The following is a 14,277-nucleotide window of genomic DNA, read 5'->3' on the forward strand; positions in this document are numbered from 1 at the left end:
GCCAAATGTAAGGCTGCACTTCCTCCAGGGGGCAAAAACAGATTAAAATGAAAAGTTGTAAGTAATTGTATTCAACTGTAACTCTTATTTGCCCAGAGCACTGAGATGGTCCAGAACCTGAGTGATAAACAGGTTACAAAATACCTCCTAGCTGTGGGGAATGGCACTGGCTTATCTAACCCATTCTTAGGGCATATGACTCGGAGATTCACCCAATTTTTTGTTTTATTTTGAAGCCTGGGTCTCATGAAGATAAGGCTGGCCTATTCACTATGTACTTGAGGATGACCTTGAACTTCTGATCTTCTTTCCTTTATCCCCCTACTCCCAACCTGAGTGCTGTATCATTATTCCTGTTTTTTCTTTTAAAAACAGTTATTTGTGTGTGTGTGTGTGTGTGTGTGTGTGTGTGTGTGTGTGTGTGTGTGTGTCTGGTATTGAACTTAGGTCATCAAGCTTGGTGGTAACCACCTTTACCCACTGAGACATCTCACTGGCCCCACACTCAATTGTATGTGATGCTGGCGATTGAACCTAGGGCTACATGTGTGCTAGACAAGCACTCTGCTATCTGGGATACAGCTCTAGCACACCTGACATTTGTTTTGAGAGGGTTTCCATATGTTGCCCAGGTTCTCCTGTACCCAAGCCTCCCAAGTCCCTGGGACTACAGGTATTCATCACTATCCCCAGCATTTCATGTAGCCCTTTGCCTGAAGTCCAAGCTCTGAGCTTCTCCCTTTCCCATAGGAGCCAGGTGGCTCCTGTTCCTCTCTGAAGATGATGGAGTCTGTATCCCTGGCAGAGCTGTTGTTTCACTGTATTTCCTGCCCAGTTTTTCTTGTACTGTCCCTGTGGTCACTTCCCTGGGCTGTGCTTGTTCTCAAGCCCATTGCTCTGGCCTTACAAATCTCATTTCAGTTTAGTGATGCTCTATCAGTTAAACATTGATGCTGTGGGATGTCTTTCTGTATGCTGTGAATATGTGTGGCTCCCATTGGATAATAAATAAAGCTGTTTTGGTCTATGGCAAGAAAGCTTACAGCCAGGTGGGAAATCCAAGATAGGTACAGAGAGAAGAAGGGCGGAATCGGGAGAGATGCGAGCTGCTGCCCAAGGAGCAACAAGATGTCAGCAGACCGGTAACGCCACGGCCACGTGGCAACATGTAGATTAATAGGAATGGGTTAATTTAAGATGGAAGAGCTAGCTAGCAAGAAGCTGAAGCCATAGGCCATACAGTTTGTAATTAATATAAGCCTCTGTGTAATTATTTTATAAGCGGCTGCAGGACCTCAGGTGGGCAAGGCAGGACCGGAGAAATTTCCAGCTATACATTGATCTTCCTCTCTGAAGTGAGAACACCTGAGGGACCCCTCACTGTCTTTGTTGTATCTCATCCAGACTGCTCAGCAAGAGTCTCAGACAAGCCAAGCAGAAATCTTTGGTTCTCTTCTTCTGTAGATGAAATTCTTGTTTTCCTAAAATATACTCATAATAAGCATCACCTCCCTCCCTATCATTTATTGGGATAAAAATGATGCCGTCTTAAATACAATTCTATGACATTAATTGAATTTACAGTTACATGTACAACAGTCATCAATATCCATTTCCAAAATATTTTCTTATCCCAGTCAGAAACTGTGTACCTGTTAAGCAATAGGTACATGCTCTCTTCAACACCTGGTAACCTCTAACCTACTTTCATTTTCCTTGAATTGGCCTATTATAAATATTTTGCATAAATGGCTTCATGTAATAGCCTTTGGCATCAGCCTAACTTGGTTTAGTGTAATATTTTGAAGGCTCAGCCCTCCTGTGGCATAATTCAAGTATCATTCTTTTTTTCAAGGCAATAGTATTCCATTGTATGGACATACCACATTCGTTTATTCACTCATCGGTTGACAAACTTTCACAGATAATGCTGTGTTATGGCACAGATTCCTCTGAGATTGAAACATTCCATTTTGCAGGGAAGCTCCTTAAACAGGAAGGTAAACAACACAAAATAGCTTCAGAAGTCCCTGAAACTTATCAGATCCCCTAGGCCTCTCCCTGCCAGAGTAAAGAAGCCAAGTAGCTGAGTCACTCTCTGAGACCAGACCAGCTCCGCCGGAGGATTTAGCCTTCCCATTAGCACTGTGGGAGGGTTCAATTTTCTTCCTTTTCTTTTCTTTTTTTCTGCCAATAATTCTTATCTTTTGCTAGTGGATATGCTATAATATTTCCTGGTTTGGGTTTGTATTTCTCTAATGGCTCATGATGTTGAACATCTTTTCATGTACTTGCCCCAGTCCTCACAAGAGCAGCAAGCATTATTAACTGCTGAGCCATCTCTCCAGCTTCCACAGTCATATTTTTTAAAAGAAAGGGTCACATATATCTCAGGCTGGCCTCCAAATCTGTCCAGGTTGGGCAGTTTAACTTCTTGCTGAGCTTCAGAAGTTCTTTGTCTATACTCGATACTGGATTTGTATTCCATATGTAATTGTGTGGTTTTTTGCAGTCTCAGGGGATGAACCCAGAGCTTTGGTAGGTTTGGCAAGTGCTCTACCACTGAAGTATATGCCCCAGTCCTCAAATACAGGATTGAGAAATATTGTCTCTCATCTGTTGAGTTTTCTTTCATTCTTTAATATATATTAAAGAATTTATTTACTTTATGTGCATTGGTGTTTCACCTGCATCTATGTCTGTGTGAAGGTGTCAGAGGCCCTGGAACTGGAGTTACAGACGGTTGTGAGCTGCCATGTAGGTGCTGGGAATTGAACCTGGGACCTCTGGAAGAACAGCCAGTGCGCTCAACTGCTGAGCCATCTCTCCAGCCCTTAATAAATAGATTTTCCTTTCTGTGGATGGGTGTTTCACCTGCATGTATGTCTGTATACTTCGTGTGTGCCTGGTGCTTGCGGATCAGAGATCGATCTTTCGGAATGGGAGTTACAGATGGTTATGAATCCTGATGTGGTTGCTTGGAATTGAACTCTAGTCCTCTAGCAGGGTGACCAGTGTTCCTAACTACTTAGCTGTCTCTTTCGGCTCCTCCTTTTGTTCTCTTGACAGTATCCACTGATAACAGAAAGGTTTATAAATTTCAACGTATCCGTCCCCTTTATTTGCTGCTTCTGCTTTTACTTTACATTTTTAAAGAAACATTGCCAAACCCAAGGTTATGCAGTTTCCCTCCAAGAGTAAAAGTGCCCTAAGACTTTTTAAACTTTATTTTTTTTTAAATACAGGGTCTAGCCTGAGTTGATCTCAGACTTACAAAGCCACCAAAGATGACCTTGAACTCTTGATCCTCTCATCCACTTCCGAGATGCTGGCATTTCAAGTGTGTACTACGGTGCCCCGTTTATGCATTCTTCTGGGTGGAACTCAGGGCTTTGTGTGCATGCTTGTAAAGTGGTCTATCAACTGAGCTCCATCCATCCCTAGTCTGATAGTTTCACATATGACAGAGTTTTGATCCACTTGAGTTCTTTTATGTATTTGGTATGTAAGGTTGCAAAACAACAACAAATATGTGTGTATGTATGTATGTATGTATGTATGTATGTATGTATGTATGTATATAACAACATCAAATATATATGTGTATATATAAAACAACATATATTTTTATATATCAAGGAAGTGGGAGTAACTGAAGGGAAAGCTAGCCTACTGTTTTGTTTGGTTTGGTTTTCTTTTTCTTTTTCTTTTCTTGGTTTTTGAAGACAGGTTTTCTCTGTGTGGCCTTGGCTTCCTAGAACTCACTCTGTAGGCCAGGCTGGCCTTGAACTCACAGAGATCCACCTGCCTCAGCCTCCTGAGTGCTGGGATTAAAGGTGTGGGCCCCCGCCACCCGGCTGCTACTGTTTTCTTTCTCATTGGGTCTCAGAGAGAACAGAAACTAAGTGGCTCCACGGATCTTCGGTGTGGGGACCCACAGACAGGCTTATCAACTGGTTCTGCCATAGTGAGTCAGTGCTAACTGTCCCTTTCTCTTTTTGTCACTTGAAGTTTGTTAGGCATTTATTTCTTTGGAGAGAGACTGGCTCACTTTAGCTCAGTTCACTTCAGACTTAGAGAAAGACGAGAAGTCTCCATGGACAGTCCCACCAAGACAGCATTAAATGGAGCAAAAATGACCACCTCCTCTCTGGAAAAAAAAATACAGATTTTCTTACCAGAAAGAGTTCCTAGGAAGGTAGAACGAAAGCTGTTAATTCAAACCACTAATTTTGTTTTCAACCGGCACTGAGTGAACTACAGCCTGTGAGTCAAATCTATCTAGTGGCTGGGTTTCGAGCACCTGTGCACTAAGGATGCTTTTTCCCCTTTTAAAGGATTTCTTTCTCTACTTTGACATGATGTACTGATGAGCTATTCAGGCTGCTTTCAAATTCCTGAGCTCAAGGGATTCTCTGGAGTAGTTGCAGCTACAGGGAAGTGCCACTATGCCTGGCTTCCAAAGGATTTGAAAAAAAAAATACAGTGGCACACAATATCTACAAAGCAAATATTTAGTAAGGAATTTTTACTGAGTATTTGAAAAACACAACTCAACAAACAACAGCAACAACAACAACAACAAAATACCCAACTTGGATTAGAGAGAGAGAGAATCAGTTGAGCTCTTGCCTAGTATGCCTGAAGCCCTAGGTTTGATCCTTAGTGCTACATAAACCAGGCATGGTGGTGCACACCTGTAATTCCAGCATTGGGGGCTTGAGGATCAGAAGTTCAAGGTCATCCTAATTTACGTAATGAATTGACACCAATCTGGGATACATGAGACCCTGTTTCAAACAAACAAAACCAAATTAAAAACAGCAGATTTTATGATTTCATCTATAAAATGAACACAACTAGCACACATAAGGCTGAGGCTGATAGCTATTGAGTGATCGCCAATGGCTACAGGCTTATTAGGGGTGGATGTTGACAGTTCTAAGAATAGTTGTACAACACAGTAAATACACAAACCAGTGAAATAGACACTGGTGGATTGTATGATATGCAAATCATAGCTTAATGAGATTTTGGTTTTTAAATGCGTAGAAGCTTGTTTGGACCAACAAGGTGGCTCAGCGGATAAAGGTGCCTGCCACCAAGCCTGACAACCTGAGTTCAAGCCCCTGGCCCTACCTGGTAGAAGGAGAGAACTGACTGCTTCTGGTTGTTCTCTGACCTCCACACAAGGACCTAGCACTGTGGCACTCGCGCGCGCACACACACACACACACACACACACACACACACACACACTCATGCACGCTAAACAAAAAAAGTAACAAAGGAATTACTTTAAAGATAGGAAGGAAAGTAAATATGCTGGAGAGCATTTGTGCGGCAGATCGCCCCTATTATTTCCTATCTGGCAACTCGTAACTCTGTCTGAGACCAATGGGAAGGGGCAGCGAGTGGAGCCCTGCATCTGTGTCCTAGGCCTCCCAAGTCATTCTCTAACCCCAGCCCAAGCAGAAAGGGGGGGACCGTTTTGTTCCCTAGAGGGTTTGGAGATGGCCAGAGGTTTCCAATTCCAAGAAGCAAACTTTTGGGGACATTGGAAGATTTGAGCAACTTTCTCTTCCTGGAAGATGTTTCCAGTGGTTGCTAACTGCCTGCTACTTGGAATTTAACAGCACAATTTATTTTCTTCACGAAGGCCGGTTCATCTAACACCCTGCAACATTTACAAATTGCTTTGGGAGAAGAAATCCTTAGAAAGTGCACTAAGTAAGACCCTGTATCCCTCATCATAAAACATTTAAAGTAAATTTAAAGCACGGATTTGGACAGACACCGAAGGCTGTTTCATCTTGCTTCTTCAGGATTAAAGGTGCAGCATGACCCTCTCAGAAAAACGCCATCCGCTGGCTCTAGGGAATGTTACGAGGGCTTCTTTGTCTGCGGCTCTATTCTTTATCTTGTGTTAGATGCTTCTGGCGTCCTGCCTTTCCCCAGGCCAAACTAATCTATGATCTCTTTCCGACATTTTTCATGGGGGTGAGGTGTTTATTGGAGATGTAACTCAGAGTTCACACATGTTAGGGAAGGGCTCTACTACTGACCTACACCCCAAGCCTTTCTAAATTTGTATTTTCAGAGAATTGCCTGTTTGTCCAGGCTGGCCTTGGACTTACAGTTCCCTTGTCTCAGCCTCTAAAGTAGCTGGAAATAATGAATGGGGCCACCTAGTATAACACTGTGGACAAGTGGAACCCTGAAGGCAGAGTTCAGAGGGTTTCTTCAGCTCGACTTCTCTCATGTAATCTGGCCTCTACTGGGACTTACAGTGGGAGCTTGGATCTACCCTCCATATTTGGCTAATTTTTTTTTGGTTCCCCTCTTTGTACCAGCTCCCACCTATTCCGTGTGCTCAATTTGGCTTTGCCTGAAAGGTCTAGATCCTGGGTCAATCCCCTGAGCATCTGGAGAATTTGGAGTATGGAATACTGGAGAATTTCCATACCGTTCTCACTTCTGTATCCTGGTAACTTCTTGCCTGGGAGCCCCTGTCTGCCCTGGAACTCACTCTGTAGACCAAACTGGCCTCGAACTCACAGAGATCCGCCTGCCTCTGCCTCCTGTGTGCTGGGATTAAAGGCGTGCGCCACCACCGCCTGCCATTGTGTACGTTTGAATCTCAGTCCTCCAGCACACAGAGGCAGAAGCAGATGGATCTCTGTGAGTTCCAGGATAGCCAGAGTGACCGTCTCTCAAAAGAAGAAAGGGTTGGGGGGGGGGAGGCTGGGGAGGTGCCTAAGTGGCTAATGAGCACTATTGCTCTTGCAAAGAACATGGATGGGTTCAGTCCCCAGCACCTACATGGTGGCTGGTATCCATCCATCCATAATTCCAGTTCCAGGTGGTCTGACACCTTCTGACTCTGAGGACACCAGGCATTCACGTATTGCACAGACATACAAGCAGGAAAAACACCTATACACATAAGATTAAAAACAAAGCTACTTTTAAGAAAGGAAGGACTTCTACAAGGAGAGGAGATGTGAAGGAAAGAGACAAGTGCAGCTGGGATGCCATTGGATTGAAGTTGCCCAAACTCAACAAGTGCCGGAAACTTGAGTCCTTGTTTCCCATCACTACTAAGAAACCTAGTGTCTAGGTGGAGTCCCAGGGTGAGAATTCCCCAGGGTGAAAATTTCACAGGAGATAGAATTGACAATGCTGTGGGAATTCTCTAGTAAACAGACCAGGACTGACCATGATCTAGACCTTCCAGGCCATAGTCCTGTCTGATGGCGCAATTCTTCAACTGAAGTTTCCTCTTCCCAGCTGACTCTAGTTTGTGTCAAGGCCACAAAACCTAACTAGACACTTCTCTTTAGACTGCCTCCTTCCTCTTCTTCACATAGTCTCTCTTCTACTTTCACATACATACACGTATTTTTTTTTTTTTTTTGGTTTTTCGAGGCAGGGTTTCTCTGTGTAGCTTTGCGCCTGTCCTGGAACTCACTTGGTAGCCCAGGCTGGCCTTGAACTCACAGAGATCCACCTGGCTCTGCCTCCCAAGTGCTGGAATTAAAGGTGTGTGCCACCACCGCCCGGCTTGTTTTGTTTTTTAATCCAGGTTCTACATACAAGAGAAATACGGGGCCAACTCTCTAGCCCATTTTAATTTTTATTCTTACTTTATGTGTCTGAGTATTTCGCTGCATGCATGTCTGTACTCCAGTGCATTCCATATCCACAGAGGCCAGAAGAGGGAATCAGATCCTATGGGACTGGAGTGAGCCACCATGTGGGTGCTGGGAATTGAATCTGGGTCACCTGCAAGAGCAGCCTGTGCTTTGAACTGCTGAGCCCTGTCTTTAGCCCCTAATTTGAGTTTTCAAAGCTTGCTCCACACTCATGCTGAAGTTGAACACTCCCACCAACAGAGAATGAAGTCCCTTTTAAAATCCTCCTCCCCGGCATTTGTTGTTATTTGTTTCCTTGGTGATAACCACTCTGCCGGGGATGAGATGGAATCACAATGGAGATTTCTTTTGCCTGTGCCTAGTAGATAGAGACGTTGAACTTTCTCATTTATTTATTGGCTATTTGCATTTCTCCTTGAGAGGACTATACAGTTCATTGGCCTGTTTTTTAATGGAAAGTTTGGAGTTTGGTTTTTGGATGTTATATGTTATAGGTCCCAGCCCCTTGTCTGATGTACAGTCATCGCTATGTTAATTACTAATTTCATAATGACTCATTTGTCAACTATTGCTGTTACATCCCGAGCTATTGCACTTGCGGGAACACTGGATATTCACATATAGAAGCATAATTTGTTGAAGTCCTTGCTCAGGCCTGTATCTAATAAAAATAGTTACTTTTCAATATTGTGTATGGCTAGTACCCACAGAGGGCAGAGGAGAGAATCCGATCCCTTGGAACTGGAGTTACAAACAGTTGTGAGCTGCCATGTGGGTGCTGGGAATCAAACCCAGGTCCTCTGCAAGAGCAGCCAGTGCTCTTAACCTCTGTGCCATCTCTCCAGCCCCAATTATGCCTGTATCTTGAAGTGTTTTCCATATATATATTTTTTTTCTCCAGTAGTTTGAAATATTCAGGTATTTTATTAAGGTATTTGACCCATTTTGAATTAATTTTTGAGCATGATGAGAGATATTGCTTTAGTTTCATTCTTCTATATGTGAATAGCCAGTGTTCCCAGCAATATTTGTTGAAGAGGCTACAACTTTAACCGTGTTTATTGTTGACACCTTTGTCAAAATCAGGTGACTCTAGTTGTGTGACTTTCTGGATTCTTTATTTTAGTCTATTGGTATATGCATACACATTTGTGTAAGTACCATGCCACTTTCAAAATTACATTTAGTGTATGCATGTGTGTGTGTGTGTGTGTCTGTGTGTGTGTGTGTGTGTGTGTGTGTGTGTAGGTCAGAGCACAACTTGGAAGAGTCCATTCTCTCTTCCGCCATGTTGTTCCTGGGTACAAACTTAAGATGCTCATGCTTTGCAGCAAGCATCTTCACCTGCTGAGCCATCTTACTAGCCTCCACGCTATTTTTTTTTTTTTGAGAGAGAGGGAACAGGGTCTCACTAGGTAGCCCTGGCTAGCTTCCAACTCAGGAGGACTTTCGTGCCTCAGCATTCTGAGTGTTGGCGTTAAAGGTATAGGATACCCTGCCTTGCCTGCCTTTTCGGGGTATGGTTTGGAAGTAGAGTTTGAGCTCAGGTGTTGTGACACCTTGAGCATCATTCTTTCTCCCTAGGATTGCTTTAGGTATTTAGGATCTTTTGTAATTCTGTATGAATTGTGGTAGTTTTTTTCTCATTCTGTAAGAATATTAGAATTTTAGCCGGGCAGTGGTGGCACACACCTTTGATTCCAGCACTCGGGAGGCAGAGACATGTGGATTTCTTTGAGTTTAAGGCCAGCCTGGTCTACAGAGTGAGTTCCAGGACAGGCTCCAAAGCTACAGAGAGAAACCCTGTCTCAACCTCCCACACACACACAAAAAAGAAGAATTTTGATAGATTTTGTTATCATTTACTTATTCATTTAATTTTAGCAGTAGTGAGGCTTCCATTATTTACTTTTGTTGTGTGTAGATCAGGAGAGTAGTTGCCATGGCAACTGTGAAAGTTGGACAGCTTTGTAGAGTTGGTTCTCTCTGGTCGCCTTCTGTGGCCTCTGGGGATTAAACTGAGGTTGCTAAGATTGAGTGGTAAGTGCCTTTACAGACTTAGCCATCCCATCAGCCTCTTACTTATTTTTTAAGTGTATGTGCGCATGTCTGTCGGTGGGTATGTGGCACAAGGGGCCAGAAGCATTGGATCCCTCTGGAGCTGGAGTTACAGGTAGGTGGAGGTGCTGGGAATCAAACTTGGCTTCTTTGCAATAGCCGTATGGACTCTTAAACACTTAGCAATCTCCAGCCCCCTATGTTGTTTTACTTTATTTAATTAATTAATTAATTTTGTTTTGTTTTGTGCCTTTAGACAGGGTTTCTCTTTGTAGCCCTAGCTGTCCTGGAACTCCCTCTGTAGACCAGGCTACCCTGGAACTCAGAGATCCACCTGCTGCTGCCACCTCCCAAATGGAGTGCTGGGGTGAAAGGCTTTGGCCGCCACGCCCAGCTCTTGTTTTACTTTTAAAGTGAAGATGTTCATACTCATTCTTAGACAACTGTGTAAAAATGCAGGTCCATATAGGGCTGGGGACAGCTGTCTTCCTCAGACAACAAATGCATGGTACTCCTGGAAATGTGAAGAGTAAGTGAACTATGCCTGAAACATCCCAAACCACATTAGAAAGCCACAGACATCAGACTTGAAATATTCATGTTGTAACTCGATGTCACATTTTCCAGCCCGGTTCCGAGGCTGGGAAACACGGAGACAGTTGGACTGTTTGTTTGGAGATTCTTCAGTGAAGTTGACGAGCTTCTCTCTTTCCAGGAGTGCTTGGGTGTGCCAAGAAACTTCATGGATCATTTTGCTGTTCTTGATTGGCTCTCGGGTCATTGTTGGCCTCCATCCCAGTCCTCTTCTGGTAGCCAATTCGCTCATTCCAGCAATCATTTCTTTGCAGGAGTTGCTTCTAACCTTTCAACGTGTGTCCCAAATATTTAGTGATGGACTCAATCCAGTAGAATGCTTTTTCCCCCTGAAACTCATTTAAATCATTTAAGATAAATGAAAGCTATAAGCTGAAAAAACATTGCATTTGCCTCAGCCCAGTTCTTCCTGGCTAGAGGCTCCTTGATCTAGCAGTTCCTGGGACCTCTTCCATTCTGCCTCTCACCTTCCTGAGTCACTCAAGGGCACTTGGACTTTAGCGATCCATCCGGTCCCATGGAGCATGCCAGTCAACAGAGCTCATTGATCAGTGAAACTAAGTTTTCTCTATGTTCTTGTTTCCTGCAGGTTTCATATGGGGTGTGATGTCTGCCACTGATGACCTGACCCTGTAGTCTGGCTTAGAAGTGAGGTCATAGAAAAAATCGGTTTCCTTCTAGAGGGGAGTACAGGGCAGAGCTGCAGCAGGCACCCTGGCTCTGGTTATTGCTTGCTATTTCGAGATTCTCTTTTCATGGAAATGCCGCATGGTTCCAGTGCTAGAAGAAGCATGAGATGAGTTCCACAGGAGGAAACACTTTGAGGATGTTCAGACATTACGTTGCTCTTCCAAGGTTCTCTTAGATGCTGTCTGTCCATGCCAAGTGTGGAGACTGCAGGTCTATGGGAGCTGGATGACCAGACTCACTCAGGGCCCAACAAAGAAAAGAAGAAGGAAGGAAACCATTTGGTCTCTTATTTCTTCCAGGGTCTAAGGGAACATGTATGTAATTGATGTGTTGGAATGGCCCGGGTAAACCCATATTGACTTAATGTTGAGGCTCGGAGAAAACTAAGAAAAGACAGACAGAATATATGGTTTCTAAGTGCTAGACTTACCTACTGCTTCTGAGAAGGGAAGCATAAATCTAGGATTTGCAGACGAATGAATATGCAGCAGCCTTGGAGGAAGGACAGGGAGTCATGGGTAATAAGCAAAAGTACTCAGAATGTCTCCCTTGCCCCCCTGCCTCTAGGAAAAATAGAAAGCATATTAAGAACAGGAAGAAACCATTTAGCCTAACTTTTCCATCTTTGTGGGATTTCCTTTAATCACATCTTTCAGCTCTTTCGCCATCCCTGACACTTCCTGACTTTTCCTTGAATGGATCTAGGTGTCTGTGTCCAGAGCCTGTGCTGTTCTCACGCCGGCACTGGCTCCGTGGCCCAGCCTCTGATAAGCTATTCCATATGGTTGGGGCTCTTTGTTCTCGCAGTACTAGGTTTTTACAACTTCCCATTGACTCGGAGTTACTGAGTTTTTTCATCGGGCTCTTTAGGGATTTGCACCTCCTGCTAAGACACAAATTATTTTCTCAGTTGTGTCATGTCTTTTCCTAATTTTTCAAATCTCTAATACGGAGCTTTTCCATATAAGGACCAGCTGGAAGAATACAGGAAGAAATGACCTGTGTGGAATCTCAGTTCTCCGGGCAAATTCTCAGAGACTATCTTATGCAGCGTGCTCAGAATGAACAACATCTCAAGGCTTTTGCTATAATGATTCAAAGGCACATGGGTCCGAATATTTCCAGTCCTCTTGTTATCTATTCACCCAGTGTAGAGTTCAGACCGATCCTTCTAAGGAAGCTAACCACAGGAAAGACCAGGGTTCAGGGACGTGACCTGTGGAAGCTTTCCTGGGGTGGTAATTGGAATGGAGTGGAGATGGCTGCTCTCCCTCCCCACAGAACAGGTAGCAGCATGTGGAAGCTGCTCCATCACCATTTGTTGGATGTTAGTGCTTTAAATAACTTTAGTGTTGCTTTTGAAAGCAACCAGTGCTAAAAATACAGAAAACCTAATAGCTGCACTCGCATCTGCCCAGACTAATGCACCTAGAAAATGGCATAGGATAAAACAGTGGTTTTACTGCCACAAATTAGAATCACCTGGGGAGCTTTTAAAACCTACTAGTCCCCAGGCTTTACCCCTAGGGACTCTGCTCTCACTGGCCTGGGGTGGATCCTCGCTGGTGGGAGATTTTAACAGTTCTCCAGGAGATTCTAATGTGCAGCCCAGGTTAAGAGCCACTAGTGAGAAGGGAAGAACACGGCCCTTGGGTTACTCAGAACTAGATTCAAATCTTTGCTTGGCCCCTTAATAACAGTGGAATCTCTTGAGGCTCTGTTTTGTTGTTCATAAACCATGGCTAACAATACTACCTCTATTGAAGGAATGAGCTAATGCATATAAAACTTAATGCCTGGCATACAAGCCCCTCAACATATGCATGCTATCTTAAACTGTAAAGCTCCAGCAGTTTATAGAACCAATCCTTCTTTAAATTTTTGTCCAGCTCAGAATACATAAGATGGCAGAAGAAATTTTCTTTGGGAAAGCTCACAAGGAAGAGCATTTCACTTAAGGTTCAACACATATATGTAGGCGTTTGGGGTCTGAAAGAGTTTGAAGATGTTGGATTTTGGTCATCAGAAGTTAGAAACTGAGACATACAAAGCTCAGATGAGGGAGACAGGGTTTGACTGCAGTTCCTACCAGAGACATTGGGAGCTTGAGCTGACCACAAGTTCAATGAGGGGGACATCGCCATGAGACTGCTAAAACATTCCAAGGAAGGAAAAGGAACTCTTGAAGGCCATGTGCGGCCAGGAGCAGGCCCCTGCTGAGTTCCCAGCTACCCTGAGCATATGCCAGAGGGGCTGTGATGGGTGCAAAGGCAGGAGGCAGCAAAGACAAAGTCTTTCACACAGAGATCTGAAGAGGGAACAACAGGGTTTTGGACAAGCTGTGTTCTCTGTCATTTAAGTCTTACCAAGAAGAAGGACTTGCCTGCTTTTGTGTGATACCAGGGAGAAATCAAAGCCAGAGAGCCGCAGTTACGAGCAGGTATGTTCCAGTTAATCATTGGGATCAGGTCCAGGAGCATTTGTTTGTTTGTTTGTTTATTATCTACTTACTTACTTTAGAGACAGGCTCTCACTCTTTTACTCAGGCTGACTTTGAACTCCTGAGAGCCATCCTCCTGCTTGGAGCTTGTGTTAGTTACTTCAAGGTCACTGTGACCAAATACTTGACAGGAACCAGGAAGGGAAACCTTCATTTTGGCAAGTTTCTGAGGCTTCAGGCCATGATTCTTGACCACCTCTGTGTCTGAGCACAACACCATGGGGGTGGGAGTGGGGGCCAGAGGTCACCTGTTCACATCCCATCAGAGAGGAAGCAGACAGCAACAGGAAGTAACCAAGGATGTGATGTTGCCACCTTCAAAGACCTGCCTGAAAGGTTACTTTCTACAGTTAGGCCCCACATGTCCAAGTTTCCAGAACCTCCCAAAGTAGTTCTAGCTAGAAACTAAGCATTTAAAACACAAGCCTATAGGGGTATCTCAAACTCAAAATGTACCAGCTCTTGGGTGGCTGGGAGTGCGGGTAGATACAGTGTGCCTGAAAAAGTCATTATAGCAATTCTAAGAGACTGTGATTCTGGAAAGAACTTGTTTTAAGATCATTTTTTATGTATATGAGTACTCTATCTGCATGCATGCCTTTATGCCAAAAGAGAGCATCAGATCCCACTGTAGATGGTTGTGAGCTGCCGTGTGGGTGCTGGGAACTGACCCCAGGTCCTCTGCAAGAGCGACAAGTACTGAGTCATCTCCCCATCCCCTGGAAATGTAGTTTAAAAACTACTTTTTATTTTTTGAAACTAAGATCGCAAGCAATAGAA

The sequence above is a fragment of the Peromyscus eremicus genome, chromosome X (genome assembly GCF_949786415.1).
Source record: "Peromyscus eremicus chromosome X, PerEre_H2_v1, whole genome shotgun sequence".
Lineage (NCBI taxonomy): Eukaryota > Metazoa > Chordata > Mammalia > Rodentia > Cricetidae > Peromyscus > Peromyscus eremicus.